The sequence below is a fragment of the Halichoerus grypus genome, chromosome 8 (assembly GCF_964656455.1).
Source record: "Halichoerus grypus chromosome 8, mHalGry1.hap1.1, whole genome shotgun sequence".
In the NCBI taxonomy this organism is placed as follows: domain Eukaryota; kingdom Metazoa; phylum Chordata; class Mammalia; order Carnivora; family Phocidae; genus Halichoerus; species Halichoerus grypus.
Window position 1 is genome coordinate 124,494,430 of NC_135719.1, and position 19,405 is coordinate 124,513,834.

Genomic DNA, 19,405 nt, shown 5'->3' on the forward strand with positions numbered 1-19,405 from the left:
CAGAGCTGAGAGGATCCACTGCCTGGGCTCAGGAGCTGTGCGGCAATCAAGCTTTCATAAAGTGATTTGCAATTTCACAGGGATCAGAAGGACCCCTGTTCCAGACACTTCCAGAAACTCCCATGGAAGCAGGCCAATGTGATGTGGAACAAGCTCTGGACTGGGAGTCAGGAGAGCAAAGTTCTAAGCCTGGTTCTTCCTCTAGTTTTCTGGATGGTCCCATGCAGCACCTAGCAACACATTTATTAAAGGTCTACTAAATGCTTGATGTGATGTGAGCCCAATGGGTCCACCCAGCACCCTGAGAGGAAGCCATGATTCCCATTATACATATAAGGAAACTGAGGTTCAAAAAGGTTAAACACCTCTTCCAAGGTCACACAGATGGAATTCAATCACTGGCCTCTCCAAGTCCTTCTCTCTGATATATGAGGATACCTTCCTGGGCTTGTGTTTTTCCAGTAAGGAAGGTGAATAATTAGGAGTCACAGACTGGAGGCTCACAATCCATTCTCACCCCCAGATATATTTTATTTGACTCATATAATGTGTTTGATTTGAAGTGAATTAAACTTACTATTAACATTTTTTTTTTAATCAGGAGATTTGAACTAAAAATCAGGATTTCTGGGGGCGCCTGGGTGGCGCAGTTGGTTAAGTGTCCAACTCTTGGTTTCAGCACAGGTCATGATCTTGGGGTTGTGAGATCGAACCCTGTGTCAGGCTCCATGCTCAGCTCGGAGTCTGCTTGGGACTCTCTCTCCCTCTGCCTCCCCTGCTCTCTCTCCTTCTCTCAAATAAATAAATCTTTTTAAAAATTAAAAAAAAAATCAGGATTTCTGGTTTGTCATGAAAAAAACTGGAACACTGGCCACACTGAGCCCTCCTACTTGGAGGTGGGGCAGAGTAGCTACACGAGGGGGGTGGCATTAGACAGGAGCAGCACTGCAGTGGGACTCCCACACCCCAATTTTCCACTGCTTCCTTGGCCACTTATCATCTCACCTGTGCTGTTCTCCTATAGCCAGCCAGCCTCTCTTACTGAGAATGTCCTTGTTCCCTATGGGCCTTGGATTGGGTGACGCTTAGACCAGATGAACTGCAATGCCTTCTCCAGCCCTAACATCCTGCGTGGCTGCCCCCAGAACCTCCCCAGCAGCCCCCCACAAGGAGGTCACTTTAGGAACCTATTTTGGAACCACTCAGGCAAGCCCCGGCCCCACACCTACCTCCCCTTTGACTTCCATTACTGGGCCTCCAGTGTCTGTCCCTCCCCTTCCCCTCCCTCCACACCCAGAGCACCAGTCTCAGCCAGTTAGGGGGTGAGCCAGGCAGGTGCGGAGTCCGGTTAGCCCAGGCCATGGGTAGGGCCCCACCCAGGAGGGAGCGAGGGAGCAAGGAAGGCAGGACATTGTGTCTCTCCATAGGAGAGTGGTTTAAGGAGACAGATGGAAGTGGGGAGGTTCTACAGACACAAAGATGAACAGAGTTTGACACATGAAGAAACACAAACAGTATATCATCAGGAGGAAGAATGTACAGTCTCACCAGCAATTTAAGATATGCAAATTAGAACACCATTAAGGACCCATTATGACCTGGACTCCACGTGCAAATAAGTGAATAAGAAAGCTGCTGACGGCAGGGCCATCAGGAGACAGTCGTACAGATGTTGCTGTGCCTCGAACCTGTCCAAACCTTTCCAGAATGTGACTTGGCACTGTGTTGCAAGAGTTGAAGACCTTGATCAGGTAATTATGACTGGGAGACCAGATTCCATGAAAATAATCTAAAATGGCATCACAAAGGAGTTTTTACAAACGATGCTCGTAGCACCTATTTGCAGACCCTCCAAAACTGAAATCCACTCCGGTTATGGTATGGTATGGTAACAGAACAAAACCTGAAAGGGCTCGGCACATGGAAGCAATCTGACGAAACCATTTGATCAGGCTATGTGACAAAATCAGCACAAAGAAATAGTAAAGGTGGACTTACAAACTAGGTTAAAACATCCACAGGAACATTAGCAGCAGTCAGAAGAGAAATCCTGAACAGCACAAATTGCAAAGGTGTGATGTTTACTCTAAATAGATGGAGATGGTTTAAATAACAATGATGATGATAATAACGTCAGGGCCATTGAATCGGATTTCCTCACCATAAAGATACCCAGCCCAGCTCCCGGGAAGCAGGTGAGCCCAGGCTCCTGGCCTGAGGAGGGAGGAAGAACGGATGCAAGCTGGGAGAGACAGGGCTATGACTGTGGGCAGGAGGATGGCCCCAGAGCTTCCCTTAGCAGGAGGGCTGGAAAAGATACCTCCCGCTAAAGAAACAAAGTTACACAAATAAACCCACACCATTTAACCTCTAACGTCCTGGGGCTAGATCTCGCTGCTGCATTTTCACTCTCAATTTTACTAATACCTTATTTCAGCAACTTCAGAGGTGACACCGGGGCTCTCTGTGGGCTAGCCTAGGAACCCAACCACCATTTATAGCATTGTTTCTATGGAAATGTGTTTCAAGCTTCAAGAAATCTAGCTGCTGACAGCCCTGGGGCACGCACGTGGTCTCTAAATTAGGGAACTGAGACGAGCAGTTACTGCTGGGTCCTGGGCTCAGGAAGACAGCTTGTTACTTAGACTGTGTCCACACCACCAGCAATGATCCCATGAGAGCAGGCTGGAGGCCGCTGTATGGGGTGGGGATGGGACTTTGGCATCTAGGAATATTCCAGGGAAGCACATGGATATTCTCCCCCACCCCCGCCCGGCCTCCAAACACATCACGGAAGATATGAAACTGGCCTCCGTACCCCTCAGGAGCATCCAGGTGAGCCCTGAGCCCCCAAGCTTTCCAACTTCTCCCTGACCCTGGCCAACCTCTAGCCACAAGGGCCCATTTCAGTCTGATCTCTGAACAAAGAAACTCCAGACCTTTGACAGTTCTGGAATTTGGCTTCCGCAGATAGGTGCTCGAGATAACCGGGGCCCCAGTAGGGCCCCGACATCTCTCCACACACGCACTGCTGCCGTGGCCTCTGTTTTAGCAGGCTCCGACCTGCCTACGCAAGGTCTGCCCAGGGCTCTCCAGCTCCCACCCACCTCAGGACTCCAAACAACACCGAGGAGTCTCCGTTGCGTGCCCTGAATCACACTGGCCACAGGGAAAGGACAATCAAGGGCCCTCCACACAGACACTCCACATGTCAAGAAAGTGCCCCATTAAGAAGAAAAGGATACACACACATGGGGAGGCAGGACCAGAGTGGGGTGGACAGTGAGAAGGCTATTCACTAGGCGTCCCAAGGTTATGAGATGCCAGAGATATGAGAAGGTGGTCAGAAGAGGGTCAGCTGCTAAGCCACAAGGCCACACCTACAGTTGCAGGTCCCAGCAGAGCTCATGGCAAGATGGGGGTTCAGAGAGCCCTGACTGCTAAGCAGGTAGAGGTAGACTGGATAAATGTGGGGGGCTTTCCAAGGCTTGCAATAAAGGGCAACTCAAAGTTTCAATCCTATAATAAATATGTACAATACTGCAAACACCCAAGACGCTAACTCACTAGGGCCCTACCTGGGTTAAGCAGGGCCGCAGGAGGTCAGTGTGCAAAGCACACCCTCGCTGCTGCCTATGGAACTGCAAAAGAGAGAATAGGTTGCCTCCCCCCCGTGGCTGAGGCCCCCAGGACCAGGCAGGCAGCCTGGAGGTGAGCAGGCGGCTCAGAGCTGAGTCTCAGGGCCACATGTACTCAAGGGGCTGGTTCCCTGGAAAACCAGGTGTGAGCAATCATCTGGGGCTCTGAGGCCACTTGGAGACACCTCCACCAGGCAGAGTCCACGCTGGGAGCCCCGAAGTTATACAATTAGCCAGCCTGTGAGGTCAGGCTTTCCATCACTAAAAGACTCAGTTAGCCAATCTGAAGCCTCCAGCCCCCGCAGTGCAGGTGGCTGATAAGACACAGCAGTTCTGTCTTCCTGGCGGTAACAGATGGGAGGCCTGGAGCTCCCTCCCCCTGGCCTTCCCACCCAGAGCCAAAGTCTTTGATACGTGAAGGTCTTTTTTTAAAAAAAAGTATATAAAGTATATATATTTTTAAAGCAATTTCAAACACGCAAAATACTCTATTCATAGCCACATCACCTAAATCCAGTATTTACCTTGTGCCAATTTATACTATGGCCAGTGTAATCAGTTTTGATGCACTCAAGTGTATCTGCAATTTTGCCTGCTAAAATAAAAACCACTCTTTCACCAAAATTCATCAACATTTTCCTATGAATTAGTATCACCTTCATATTAATTTAACAATGGCACAATATTCCACTGGATCTAGGTTATCACGAACTCATGAGTTACATAACCATGTGGAACATTTAGGCTGTTTACAGTTTGTTGCTATTTTAAACAATGTTGCTATAAATATCTTTATGCATATAGCTTTTTTCCTCTTTAGAATTATTTCCTTAGAATAAATTCCCAAGAGGGGCACCTGGCTGGCTCAGTTGGTTAAGCAGCTCAGGTCATGATCCCGGAGTCCCAGTCAGGCTCCCTGCTCAGCAAGGAGTCTGCTTCTCCCTCTCCCTCTGCTCTTCCCCCAACTCGTGTGTGTGCTCTCTCTCACTCTCAAATAAGTAAATAAATAAATAATCTTTAAAAAAAAAAGAAGAAATTCCCAAGAGTAATACTTACAGCTAAAAGGAAATTAACTTTTTTTTTTTTTTTAAAGATTTTATTTATTTATCTGACAGAGAGAGAGAACAAGTAGGCAGAGAGACAGGCAGAGGGAGAGGGAGAAGCAGGCTCCCCGCTGAGCAGGGAGCCCGATGCGGGGCTCGATCCCAGGACCCTGGGATCATGACCTGAGCCGAAGGCAGACGCTCAACCGGCTGAGCCACCCAGGCACCCCGGAAATTAACATTTTTTTAATAGCTTCGAGTTCTACATTTTTTAAGTAAGCTCCATGCCCAGCACGGAGCCCAACATGGGGCCTGAGCTCATAACCCGAGATCAAGACCTGAGATGAGATCAAGAGTCGGGCACTTAACCAACTGAGCCACCCAGGTGCCCCTCAAATTCTACATTTTAAAAATATATTGTTCAGGAGTGCCAGGGTCGTGAGATTGAGCCCCGTATCAGCTCCTCACTGAGCATGGAGCCCACTTGGGATTCTCTCTCTCTCCTTCTCCCTCTGCCCCTCCCCCATCCCCCACTTGCATAGACATGCTCTTTCTCTCTCTCTCTCTCAAAAAAAAGAAAAAAAATTATATATATATATATATATATATATATATACATATATATATATATCTGTGTCAGTTACCTGGATTGCCTATTTTCCAAGCTAGTTTTCCTGACAATACTTCCCAATCCTACCAATCAAAGTCTACTTGTTTTTTTTTTTTTTCCAAGGTCTACTCTTAAAATTTACTTTCCACAAGTCCCCATTGGGTCAGGCATCTGGAGCACACATCTTAGCATTGCATGGATGTTGGAGGTAACTCAACTGATTTGTTGTGGAGGGATGAAGAAGGAGGACAGAGAGATGTGGGTAGGGAGGCAGAGGGCTGGGATGGATAGGAGGGAGCAGTAGGCCCCATGGAGGCAGAAACAAAGGCAAATCCCACAGGCTGTCCCTTCCAAAACAAGCCAGTACCTCCCTAGACATCAAACCTACCCTACCACCCAAGCTTCCCCTAAGCTGATTCAAGGAGCCAAGAACAAAAACACGCTTGAATGGGTTCCTAAAGACCTTAGAAATACTACGTGTTTCTAAGTTCTGGAAACATACTCTGCAAACAATACAAGCCATGCACTCACCACTAGTGAAGGAGGCCCATGCATGTGCGGGCTCAGCCCTAAGTGTGGTTCAACTTTAAGAAAAAAAGTCCACCCCATCAGCCATGGCAGGAAGATGCTTCTCGTCAGTACTCTAAGTGGCATGCAGACCCCAGACAACTGTTCAATCCCAGGAATGCCCTTGAGAGCAATCAGGTTTCACTGTGATGCACGATCAGGACACCGCCTGCCAGACTCTGGTCATAGGCTTGTGGGATTTCTGAGCAGGAAAGAACCACATGTAGTCCAAGCCTCTCAGAGACACACTGAGACCCCAAGTCCCTGCTCTGGGGCTCCCGCTGTGCCCTGCAATCATTGTCAGGAGGATCTGGTTCTCTTTCTCACTCAACATGAAGAGCCACAGCCTGTCCTGTCCTGTCACCAGATTAAATAAGGCTTTCAATTTAAAGAGCCTCAGTCTTTTCTCTCTTGGTCTGCTGACTCGTTTTCCCTATTTCCTTCCCTGTGCAAGGCCAGCAGACAGCGCCAGGCATGAAAACTAAGGGATTCTCTAAGGGAAGCTGGTATTTATCCTTTTTTAAGGATCAGGAGGAGGGTGCCACCTTTAACCCAGCTCCTCATCACAGAAGTCTCCTCAAAATCCTCCTCAGCGTGAGGGGGACCCAGGTGCTAGGCTTTGGGGCCCTAAGTTCCCTTCCCACCCTCACCGGGGCCTACTTGGCAGGCTCAGACAAACAGCAAAGCCACCAAGGCCGTGACTCCACCAAAAGGTGCAAAGGGAGGGCTGCCATGGAGACCAACAGTTCACCCACCACACATTTCCACTTGGTCCACGCCAGGTCCTGGGCCTGCCCACTGCTCCCTCCCGTCCCCGCAGACTGCCCTTCCGGTCCCACCACGGGACATCTACAGTGGCCAGGCACAGTTCTGCACCAGTGAGGAGCCAGCCCCCGACCGTGGGTAAGTTCCATGGCAGAGACGCTAGGGTGGAGGCTCGGGAAGGCAGCGGGGAAGCAGGTGACTTCCGGTGGCTCCTGTGGGCGTCTGCCAGGAGGAAAAGGGCAGGGAGGGCATCCCTGGGAGAGGGAGCAACAATACACCAGGCACAGAGGAGCAGAAGTGCACTGAGCAGCAGAGAGAACACGGGCCATGCTGGGGAAGGGGACGGTGGCAGGGGAAGAGGCAGGAAGGTGCACTGGGCCTCCAAAGAGGGCCTTGCGCGCCATTCTGAGGACTGTGAGCTTTCTCCTGCAGGACGTGGGCAGCTTGCAAAGGTCTGTAAGAGGGGGATGTGAGCAAAGCTTTGTTTTAGTAAAATAACCAGGTCCTTCAAGATTTCTTCTCCATTTCAGTGCTGCTTTGAACACGATTTCATGTCACGGGGGCAAAAACGCACAAGTTAGTATAAACTGTGCCAGGGTCCCGGCCAGGAACACGCCTGCTTGTCCTTCTGGAGGGCCATCCTGACCCCACAGGGGCAACCAAGCCTCGCCTCAGGACTGCCTCCAGTCCAGGCTGTAAGAAGCTAGCCCGTGGGTGCCTGAGTGGCTCAGTCGTTAAGCGTCTGCCTTCGGCTCAGGTCATGATCCCAGGGTCCTGGGATCGAGGCCCACATCGGGCTCCCTGCTCGGCAGGAAGCCTGCTTCTCCCTCTCCCACTCCCTCTGCTTGTGTTCCTGCTCTCGCTATCTCTCTCTCTGTCAAATAAATAAACAAAATCTTTAAAAAAAAAAAAAAAGAAGCAGCAGCAGCTAGCCTGTGACAGACCTGGCTTCCCACAGGCAGCAGCTCCCACTTGCAGGGACCAGGGGGAAGGACTCTTGCATCGCTGGCAGTCCCCCCAGCCTGAGTCCAGGAAGTTCAAAACTACATTTTCCTTTTTCTTTTTAAAGGAAATTAAATCCTTTGTCTAAGGCTATTGGGACTGAATGATCAAGATTTCGGTCCAGGTGCCCTTGTTTCAAAGAGCTACAACCAGAGGATCGGAGGGCTAGAAGGGAGCCAGCACTCACCCAACCCAATGCCCTCTCATTGTGTGGATGAGGAAACTGGGCAGGAATGTGACCGCAGATGCTGACAGCCCCAGGCAGACAAGTTCTCGCTCCTTGAGCTCTCCCTCTCAGGCAGGATACTGGGTAGAACATCTCAACGAGGTTGACATCTTCAGGACTGGAGAGGTGCCCAGTCCTGTTGCCTTGGACAGCTGGGGCACCAGGGACCTCAATCATGCCACAAACCAAGCCTGAAGCCAGACCGCCAACCTCCAGTCTGAAAAGCAAGGTAGGACCTCCCAAGCACCTCATGGCCCTGAGAGTCTTGCCCCACCCTAGAGGAGAAACAGAACTCAAGCCATTAGCTAGGGAGAGCCAAGCCTTGGACTCCATCTTCACAAGGCAGCGATAAAGTTTTCCAAGTGGAGTCAAATGTGCAGGGAGGATCCAGATGCTGGGATAACCTCTCTTTTCCACTGGAATCATTCAGACTCCTTGAGCAGAAATCTAATTGCTAATGAAACGCTTAGCTCTCCAGAGCATATAAGAATCCTGCAGTTTAGCTGGAGGCTAAAAGATTCAGAAAAATGTCAAAAAAAAGATTACGATCAAGATGTAGATATGTTCAATAGCCTAAGGGGGATGCTCCGTCTCCTCCTCCCATGTCCACTTTCAGGCATCGGGCAGTGTGAGCCCTGGTGGGAGGCAGAGCTCCACCTGCTGCTGGGGGGCCCGTAACCTCCAGGGCCTCATTCTTCAATACCCCCAGCAGGGAGATCATGGGCGCGTGACCTGAGCTGGACAACCAGATGCTCGGCCTGGGTTCTGCCTCTGGAGTGAGTGGCACAGAAAAGCAGGGAGCGTTCAGAACTCATTCTGGAGGGGGCAGCAGCGTCCAGGGTCGGCCGGTGGCAGAGATGCAAGGCCAGCAGCGTCACCCCCTTCACTTTGGTTCCAGCCACCCAACACCCCCACGGTCCTGACCGATGTCCGAGCCCTTGTTCTTCAGGCTTTCAGGGATCCATCGTGTATTGTCCCGATGCATTCCTTTTCTCCCTAATTTAGGCAGAGTCCTAAGGCCTGGATTACCCCACTACGCCCTTTTACCTCCACAATGGTTCCTCTGGCCCCCCAAGATAACACCTACACTCAAGCTTCTATCTTTTCCTCTGTGAAGGCAGTCTAATTTAAATACCCACACATCTGAGAGGACTGCAGCCACCTAATCATCACAAATATGGACAAATGCCGTAAGTGCTGGATATAACAACCTCCCTATCCCTGGTTCTACTGGTTTGGGGCATTAGTATCAGAAATTAAAGGCACTGCCACTCCCTTGGACTCTTCCCTAGTTCTCCACCAACTCAGGGAAAGGTGGACGTGGAGCCAGGAAACCTGGCTTCTAGAACTTGCATGTGCCACTTCAACCCTGGGGCAGGTGATCCCTGCACCACCTATTTCACAGGGAGGTGAAATCAAACGAGAAGCCCCCATGGCAAAGCCCCAGAAGCCCCCTAATTCCTAGGTCAATCATTCTTTTCGGTCCTCTCTTTCTTGACGTCCTCAGTGATCAACAGTTGATCAATTTCAACTCAGTTTAATAAATACTTAGACGGAGAACTTTCCATGTGCCACCGGCCATACTAGGTGCACAAAATCACAGTCCCTGTTTTCATAAAATGCAAAGCTCCCCCCTCCTTCAGCTCTATGACACCATGCTCTCCTGGGGTTCTTCCTTCCTCACCATTCCTTCCTTCCCAGTCTCTACTGCTGATTCCTTCACACTGCACCTCTTAAATGGTGATCCTCTCACCTTCTACTGTATGCTCTTCCTGGGTGTTGCCATCAGCTTCCCCACCTCCACTGCCATCTATGTTCTGGGATCCCCAAATGTCTGCTCCAGAAGGTCTGATAGACAGAGGGGCTAAAGGGAGGTAACTGGGTTTCTTTGGAACTTGTCTTGAAGCTGCAGCTGCACAGTAAGTCATCATTTTTTTAAAAGATTTATTTATTTATTTATTTGAGAGCAAGAGAGAGGGGAGGGGCAGAGGGAGAGGGAGAAGGAGAGAAGCAGATTCCCCGCTGAGCGCGGAGCCGGACACGGGGCTCGATCTCATGACCCTGAGATCATGACCTGAGACGAAATCAAGAGTCAGAAGCTTAACCAACTGAGCCGCCTGGGCGCCCTGGTGAGTAATCATTTTTACTTAAATGATGTTTATTTGGGATGGCTTAGTTAGGGATCACAGAAGGGCAACATCCCCCATTCGTCATCTCTTGGGATCTCCTGCCTGGACCCGTATGTCCAACTACCCATTAGACCTCTCTCTCTCGGATGTCCCATCTCATGAGTTGGATGTACCTCCAACTCAACATGTCTGAAATTAGACTCATTGTCTCTCCCCTAAAATCTGTTCTTCCTCCTATATCTCAGGTAGAAACCTGAGCAAATATTCTGACTTCTCCCTTGCTCTATACATTTGGTTGGTCCTCAAGGCCTGTCAACCCAACTCCCTGAATGCTTCCTAATCCAGTTCCTCCCTCCCCCACTGCTCTGGCTCAGACTCCTCCATCTTGCCCCAGGGACTGCAATGACCTCCCCACTGGTCTCTTTGCTGCCCATCTTCCCCCATCTCTAGTCAACCCTCCACATCACAGCTGAATGATCTTTCAAAAAGAAAATCAATCTCCCTCTTCCCCGTCCCCCAAGAGTCCTCTGTGGCTCCCACTGCTCTCACAGTAGGGTCCAAACCTCTTAGCCAACAGGAAGGGCTGCTGCGAGACCCGACCCCTGCCTGCCCCTTCGGCACTCTCTCCCACCAGTGCTCCCTCATACCCCGTGGCTTGCAGTTCCCAGAGCGTCCCAGGCCATGTCACGCCTCCACTCCACTTGCCTGGGCTGCTCCCCATGTGGAGAATGCCCTGATTCTCTTGGCCACCTAGTGGACACCTACTCGTTTCTTAGAACTCCACTCAAAATCAGGACCTCCAGGAAGCCTCTCATTCATTCATTCCACAGCATTCACCAAGCAGAGGCACCATGCAAGGCACTGGGGCCACCCTGGACCTTTCTTCACACTCCTGTCTCCTCTGGCCTGGCAGAAGTGACCAGTCCCTCAGCAGACCCCTGAACACATTCACACGGACATCCATGCCACTAACCGTCCTTGGCTTTTGCTCATGTCTGTCTCCCTCACAGACCGTGAGCACCTTGAAGGGGGAGGCTGAATCTTGATCTTTGTACCCCTAGGACCTAGCCCAGAGCACAGAGTAGGGATTCAATAAATGCATGCTGCATGAGCGAGTGAGCGAATCAAGAACGCGAGGGAAAGTACCCTGCAAACCGTGCTGGGCGGGGTTACCACAGCTGCTCTGGCCGGTTTTCTTTTTCTCTGGCACTGGGCAAGTCAGATCCGAAATGCCAGCCGGGTGGCTCAGCACAGCCTTCCTGAGGAAATGGTAGAGGAAATTCTGAGCTTTTTACCACATCTAGGGCAAGTGGAAGCGGGGTTGGGGAGTGGCTGCTGCCTCCTCAGTTGTCACGGAACACCTGCTCTTGGGAAGCCACAGAGAAAGTGGACACAGACTCACGTGGAAGATCCGTGCAGGCTCCTTACAGTGGCCTGCGACAGGGAGACTGGGGAGGGGACAGAGTGGACAGAGGGCTAGTGCCTTAGGGCAGAGAAAAGTGTGTTCCTGGGCCTTCTCCTGGGACCCTCATGAGACGACTGGGATCTTAGGAACTGGGAGGATTTCTCCATTTCCTCAGTGTTGCCCAACCCACATCCTGCGCTTAGAAAATACTAAGTAATCTCATTGGCCAACTGAGCCTGGTTAGGAGTTTTTAGGGACTCAATATGTTGATAGCAGTTAAGATCAATGAAGATTGTAATGAGATAATAAAATGGTAAGAAGTCTATTAAAAAAGCATCCCACTCTCTTCTTAAAGACCTCCCCCTCCACCCCCCCTTGTTTGTTGCTGTTTGTTTCTTCTTTTTATTTTTTTATTTTTTATTTACTAAGATTTTATTTATTTATTTGAGACTGAGGGAGCAAGAGAGAGACAGCATGAGGGGCGAGCAGAGGGAGAGGGAGAAGCAGATTCCCTGCTGAGCAGGGAGCCTGACTCAGGGCTCGATCCCGGGATCAAGTCCCAGGACTCCAGGATCATGACGTGAGCCGAAGGCGGACGCTTAACCAACTGAGCCGCCCAGGTGCCCCAAGTTTCTTCTTTTTAAATCTTTGTGTACTGCCTTAAGGAAACCGAAGAGATAGAATCCTTGACTTACAGACATGGTGGAACTAATGATTATGGTGACTAAGATGATCCATGCATGATGGCAAAAAGAAATGGATTGTGGGGTTTGTGCCCCAATCCTTTCATTCAACAGCTGTGTGACCTTAGAGAAGACACTTTTCATCTCTGAACCTTAGTTAAAAATGAGAGTTACTAGAAGTGCCCTTCCCAGCTTTAAATTCTTAACCTCAGATTCTCTGAGATGCTGTTACCATGGGTACTGTAAAACGGGCTAGATGGAAAGAGTCCCTGAGGTCCTAGTCAACTCTAAAAGTTGATTGTTTAGGGGTGCCTGGCCGGCTCAGTCGGTGGAGCGTGCAACTCTTGATCTCGGGGTTGTGGGTTCAAGCCCCGTGTTGGGTGTAGCGATTACTTAAAAATAAGATCTTAAAATAAATAAATAAAAGTTGATTACTTAATGAAACCGCAGATTCTAGAGATTATTGGTTTATTAAATGTAGTTGATGCATAACTTCTCAGAAATAGTTTCTATGTAAATCCCAGTTTCACTCATGTATGTTGTTCAAGAATTTTCAATTCAAAGTCCATTAGACATATTAACTGCAACATTGTGTGTAGTCTAGAAAGACAGGAAGCAGCCCAAATGCTCTTCAGTAGGACACTAGTTACATAAATGATGGCATTTTCATACAGGAGAATACAATCTAGCCAGAGGAAAACATGAGGAAGCTCTACACACATTGTTACAGGATAATCTCCAAGATACATTAAGTGAAAAACAGAACGCAGAACCCTGTGTATAGTACGCCAGAATTTGCTTATATATTCAGATTTTCTTCAATCTGCAGAGGCTACCTCTGGAAGCATGGTTGAAAAATGACAAATCATAGTTGCCTAAGACAAGGACACTGAAGGATTGAAGAAATGGAGAACATTAGAGAATGGGAAATTTATGTTTTGAAAATTTTGTGTTATCAGATCTATCAATATTTTCTTATGGCTTCTGCTTTATATCTTTCTTAAGAAGGTCTTCCTTCCCTCAAGGTTGAAATAGATATTTATTTTTCTAATTCTACTGCATTTGTGTATATGGGCATAATATACATAGTAATCTCCTGTCTAATGTTGAAATGACTTTTGAGACTTACTTTATACTATATAACTTATCTCTTTTGAATTTTGAACCCTATTTATATATTACCTTTTTAAATAGAAAATGGGGGGGGGAGAATCTACCAGATTTTATTTTTAAATAAAACAAAATTTGGGGGGCACCCAGCTGGCTCAGTTGGTAGAGTGTGTGACTCTTGATCTTGGGGTTGTGAGTTCGAGCCCCATGTTGGGTGTAGAGATTACTTAAAAATAAAATCTTCTGAAAAAATGAAAGAAATAAAACAATTTTTTTAGGAATCTATTTTACAGGGTACATTTTATGGTCTGTGAATTATATCTCAATTCAAAAAGAATCTAGCTTATATGACAAAGTTGAGATTAACAGCATGAGAACTGGCCCAGTCAAGGCCAATGTTAGGGTTTTAGCCAGGATCTCCCAGAGACTCAGTTTTATAGTTTAGCCTAGCTTTGTAGGTTCAATGCCTCTTTGGCCAAAACAAACTTGCAATGAACCAGGAAGCACCTCTTTGTCTTCCTCCAAAGTCTTGCCTGAGAATTGGCCCTACCTCCTATCGGACTGGTTCCCTTGGAAGGACAGGCCAAACAGATGACGAAGGCTCTCCCCAGAGAGCTGGTGCTCAGGCACAGGACACTGTGCGGCAGGTCAACTGGGCTCAAATCGGGACAAGGAGGAGCCAGTGTGGAAGCTGGACAGATACCATCTGACACCCACAGGAAGAGGTTCTGGAAATGGAACAGAACGATGAAGTGCAAAACCAGGAGGCGCCAGAGAGGCTAATGGGCAGGAGACAAAGCTGGGTAAATGTTCAGAACACAGGATAGGAACCATGGTCCTCGGTGCTTGGCGTGGCCGCGTGTGTCTATACACAAGCTGCCGGTACTGGACAGCTATTGCCATTTTATCATCATCGTCATCATCAGCACCAAATAGTTACTGGGACTTGCGACGAGTTAGAGCACCAGGCCTGGAGATACAAATACACTTAAAACAGGGACTTCCAGTTTAGTTGAAAAAGACTAACAGTGGTCCACCCAAAGGCATATTTAAGAAGCTGGGTGAAGGTGGGGCACCTAGGTGGCTGAGTCGGTTGAGTGTCCAACACTTGATTTCCACTCAGGTCATGACCTCAGGGTCCTGGGACGAGAGGCCTGTGTCAGGCTCCATGGTGAGCATGGAGTCTGCTTGTGTCTCTCCCTCTGCTCCTCCCCTACCTCATGCTCGTACTCTCTCTCTCTCTCTAAAATAAATAAATGAAATCTTTTTTTTAAAAAAAGAAGCCGAATGAAGTGTGTGACTGTAGCCCAAAGGCAATGTTAAAAATCCTTTAGTCCAGGTTTTTAGGTTTTCTTCAGTACAGGGCCCAGACGAATGTTAGCACAGGATGGGACAGGGGAAGTTCCTAAAGAGGGGAACATGAACAGGGCTGGAGGGAAAGCAAGAGCGAGCCAAGCAGAACAGAAGAAAAAGGCATTCCAGTCTTCCGGGGAAGCATGAGAGGTAGGAATGCTTGCCATCGGCAGTTTGGACAAACACACAGAGTGGGTCACTGGGTCAGAGCAGAGGGTTAGGGCAGGAGAGCAGCGGTGGCCAGACCCCTGTGTGGAAGGCCCTGACTGCTAGCCTAGAGGTTTGATCCTTACCATGCAGACAGCGGGGAGCCATTGAAGGTTGCTGAGGAAGAGGGTGACCCTTGCAACCAGGCATTTTAAGTGACATTACAGAGAGCCCTTTATCCCGGGCTTATGCAAAGCCTTGTGTATATTTCAAGTAGCACCTGATACAGAAAGTCGCAAAGCAAAGCCCTGTGTCATGTAGACGAGGAAAAAAATGGTTTAAGGGTCTCACAAAGACATGCTTCAGCGAGTACAAGAAATGAAGGGGAGAACATTTTAAAGAAGGAAACAAATGTGCAGCACAGAACCGCCAGGCATCTGGAAAACTGCAGCACCTTCTTCAGAGTCTGGCACGCCCTCTTTTAGCTGGGGCTGTTCTGCCTCCTTGTTTGGAGGTTAGTTGTGGTGTCAAAACACTGGATTGTGGCGTAGGGAGTGAGGCAGCTGGGAGGAGGCAGATGAGCAGAAATATAACTATCAGGCCTGGGGAGCGTAAAAGGCCTTCTTTTGGAGACCACCGTCTTGCAGGGGACTTCATCCGCCTGTCTCAGTGGCACACAGGGGCTTTTGACAGAGTTGCTGAGCTTGCGAGTTACCTCCAATGGTTTCTCCCCTTAAAACAAAATGACTTGTAAACTGTCAGGTTCTGACTCAGTGCTTTTTCAAGATCGTTCCTAGTTGTGCATGGCGAGGCAGCAGGGCTGCTCAGAGGCCATGAACTGGGCAGCAACTCCGGGCCGTAAGTCAGCATTTCCGTAAGGTGCGAGAGGAAGTCAGGATTGTTTCCGGCCTTGCCCTGGGCTGCGGGGCAAGCTCTCTGAACGCCGAGGCAAATCGGGGCAAGCCAAGAGAAGGGCCTGAGTTAGGCACAAAAATTAGCCAGGCCGACCTGAAGATGTGGGCAGGCAACGGCTGCTGGTGGGGCCGCAACTCCGGGGAATCTCCTTCCTTCTTTCTCTGGCCTTTACAAGCAAGGGGTCCCTCTCCTCAGCTCTCCTGCCTACACCGCTGGAGGGCCTTTCCGCACCTCTAGGCTCCGCAGGTTCTAAATTAACGCAAAGTACCGCGACTCAAAGCTGTCTTTTCTTTGAGGTCATAAGGGAATGCTCCCCTCCTCTGCCCCTCAAGGCTAGTGCTGGGCACCAGTAGGTTCTTACAAAAGCAACCAGGTCAGAGGATGCAGCTGACCAGAACCTTGACAGTCAAGTTCAGGAAAAACCCAAACGCACCAGGAACAGGAGCCGTGCAGCTCAGGACCCCCTACCAGAGTGGTGTTTTTGCTCTAAGCCCTGTGGCAACTGGGCTTGTATATCCCAGACTTCCTAGAAATGTGCTGATTTCACATGTGTTTCCTCGAGTCTCTGGAAGCACACAGGAGACTGCCAGGGACTGTGCCCTAATGTTTTGCTTTGGCAAATTGTCACTGTGCCCATAACACACAGTTGGCACGAGGCTGCAAAACAGCATTTTCCCTCCAGGTGAAACTCAGTTACTGGGTTGGGGAGAAGGCCAGGCACGGGGAAGCTCCAGGGTGCCCGGGCTATCCGTTCCTGCCACTCTGAGCAGGGAGGCTGCCTGAGCACCGTGGGAGGGTGCCCCGGAGTCACACAGCACCCCCGTGCTGTGGGGCTGAGCGCGGTCCCACGAGAATCTTCCACCTAGGCCGCTCTGTCTCTAAGAGAGAGCGGGTTGAGACATGGGGTAGGAGCAGAATAGCCCTGCCTGTATCCTATACATGCTTTTTGACTGTGTTTTAAATCCCTCCACTACCGTTAGCCACATCGGAGGCCCTGCAGGAAAACCTGTTTGCCTTCTTTCCACACTTGCAGGCTTGGCTCCCTCCCTGCAGCACAGAAGCTCAGCAGGTGTGAGGACCCCCACCCTTCTCTGTGCTGCATGCCTGGCTCAGGAAATGGGCCTGGGGCTCTTCTGGACAAAATGTACTGGAGTCACTGCTTTGGGGGGGCTGTCACTCCCTACCCCCACCCCCATCCTGCCCACCCCAGACACCGTCACCGACAACCCGGTCTCCAAGCCCCAGCACTTTTCCCTTTGCCCAGAACACAATAAAGGAATTAGGACCCACCTACTAAGTTTCTGCAGCTGACACTTCAAGGCTCAAAGTCTAGCTTGCCAGCTCAGTCACACAAGTCTGACGTGTCCTCTTCGCAACCAGGCCCCACTCAGCCACCGTGCAACTTTGCTAATTCAAACTGCTTTCCCGTTTAGGGAGGTTGATAGCCATCTCCCATCTCCTTTTCCTGCTGACGTCATCCCACATTTTCTACCGACACAAATAAGGGTACAATCCCTGGGATAGTTTTTAGGCTGCCTAAGATGGGAGTGGAGGGACTCTGCTGCCCTCCTGGGTCTACTTCACTTCTCTGGTGTTTGGCAAGTGGTCGAGATTAAGGGAGAGGCCCGGAAATAAATCACCTACCTAAGGTGCAAGGCCAGAAAGAACTTGGTGACTTGCAGCTCAAGCCCAGATCTGTCCCGGGCATTTGCAATGCAAATCTGCGTTCTGTTCGCAGCCACCACGGTCTTGCACAATAGCCTGCGTATAAACATCCATGCCAACAATGCCGGACTGTGCAATCACGCTGTAATTACAGGCCGGCAGGAAGCTGCTGCTAGGAACTGCACCATTCACCCTCTAGACGTCCCACGTCGGGAGTCTCCACGGCACCGACCGACATTCCGGCACACCCCGACGCGTCCCGCCGCTGCGGCTGCTACGCTTGCAGCCTCCCATCCAGGGAGCCCCGACGCCCCCCGCCTGGCCTGCCACCCCGCGTTACTCTGCAGAGATATCATAAACTTCTCAGCTGGTCTTTAAAAAGCCCTGCGCCACGAGGCTACCGAGGGCGGCGGGAACCACCAGCAAAGTTCGCAAGCACAATCCTGCAGCCCTAGCAGTTTTAGAAAACAGGAGAGCGAGATGTCACAGAGTGCACTGGAAGCGGGCTTCGGGGTTTTATATAGAAAACACTCACATATGTACGTGGGTGTGCTGACAGTTTTTATGGCTAAATTGCAAAGTGTTAGGCCTTAGGGATCACTGTCAGGTTCGGGACGTTGGTGTGTGTGTGGGGGGGGGGTCGGGAGGGATTTGTTGAAAGGGGGCTTGGGAGGCAATTCTGGTTTTGCTTTTGGGAAGTGCGTAGGGTTGTTTTCCCAAACGGCCGAGTTGCTCTGCTCTTCGTCACTGCAGGGCCAAACGAAGAAAAGTGGGGGGAAAGTTCCTTTAACTTCCTTCCTGCAACCTCACCGAGGGCTGCGAAGAGGAAGAGCACGTTTCCCTGGGAAGCACCGGGCAAGGCTGGGGGGAGGGGGGCGGCTGCGCCCAGCCTGTGGGGATGCGGGCCGGCGGGCGGAGGACCAGCCCCGCACGCAGGCCGCGGGCAGCCCCTCCCTGCACCCCTCGTCTCGCGAACAGCGCCTGGAGAGGCCCGGCTGCAGCCGCGACTGTTTTACGCCCCGCGGCAAACCGGCGACAGCAGGGGAGCAGCCTGGGGCCCCCGATCCGGGCCGCCGAGCGCGCCGCACCCCCCTCGCCCCCGTGCAGCGCTGCCCGCACCCCCGCGCCCAGCGCGGCCGGCCCAACCCGGCCCCCCACAACCCCGCCCGCGGGTCTAAGCCCCGGCCCCCCGCGTTTTCGAGCCCCACGCCGGCGCCCCGGCGGCAGAGGGGGCGCCCAGCCCGCGGCTCACCTACGCGCTGGATCCCGGGGCCGCTCGCAGGGGCGCGGGGCGCAGGGCGCAGGGCGCAGGCGAGCGCGGCCCGCAGACTCAAAACTTTGTTGCTCTCGGGACGGCGCAGTCGTCACTTCCTCGCGGAGCGGGCGGCGCGGCCCAGCGTGTGACCCAGCAGCTCGCGCGGTGGCGCGCCGGGCCCTGCAGCCGCCAGCCCGCCCGCGCCCCCGGCTTTGCGCGCCCCGGTTGCCCCGGCGCCGACTGCCCGGCTTGGCGCGCCCCCGGCTGTGGGGGGCCGCGGGCGGTCGTCCGGCGAGCCTGCACCCCTCCGGGTGGTTTCCGCGCGGAAGAAATGCGACCGAACCTGGATTCTCAAGGCTGGGTCTGGAAGGTGGTGTTGGGGTTCAGGGACCCCGGCGAGCTGGGGGTTCCAGGGGAAACACACCCACCCCACAAGCAAAAGGGTGGGAGAGGAGGAAGAGAAAGTTTTTCAGTTTCGCGCTGAGGCTAGAAGGTCAAGTCAGAAAGCGAAGTGCTCTGTGTTTTGCCAAATAAAGCCTAAGCTGGGCCTTAAAACCCGGGTTTCCTCTCCACTTTCCCTCCAAAGGTCTGCACGCTTGTCCTTCGTCATTTCCACCGGTTGTAAGTGCACAGGACGGTTACCATTTATCACACTTCAGGGGGGCTATTTCAGCGTCCAAGCTGGGGCTGCAAAATGTTCTCATCCTCCCCCGCGACTTCCACCTCTTCCTTTACGCTCAACTCTCAGAAGATCTCTTCGGGCCCTGATGCATTCCGTGTTTCATCGCGGGCCAAAAGTGACTTAGAAGGTAGGGAGGGTGGAGTCCTGAGAAGACGAGCTTCAGGCAATAATAATTGTGAAATTTACCGTTGCCCAAAATAAATTCGCTCA

At 51.1% G+C, this 19,405-nt stretch overlaps 1 protein-coding gene across 2 annotated transcripts in view; it reads right to left on the minus strand.

Moving 5' to 3' along the window:
• Positions 1–18,633, minus strand: part of MIDEAS (mitotic deacetylase associated SANT domain protein) — a 65,530-nt gene extending 46,897 nt beyond the window's left edge. Inside the window, exon 1 of one of the 2 annotated variants that reach the window (XM_036117831.2) lies at positions 18,511–18,633. The gene's annotated coding sequence lies outside the window, so the exon portion shown is untranslated. The remainder of the gene's footprint in view (positions 1–18,510) is intronic. The other variant, XM_036117829.2, reaches the window with a different exon arrangement.
• Between the last annotated feature and the right edge of the window lie 772 nt (positions 18,634–19,405).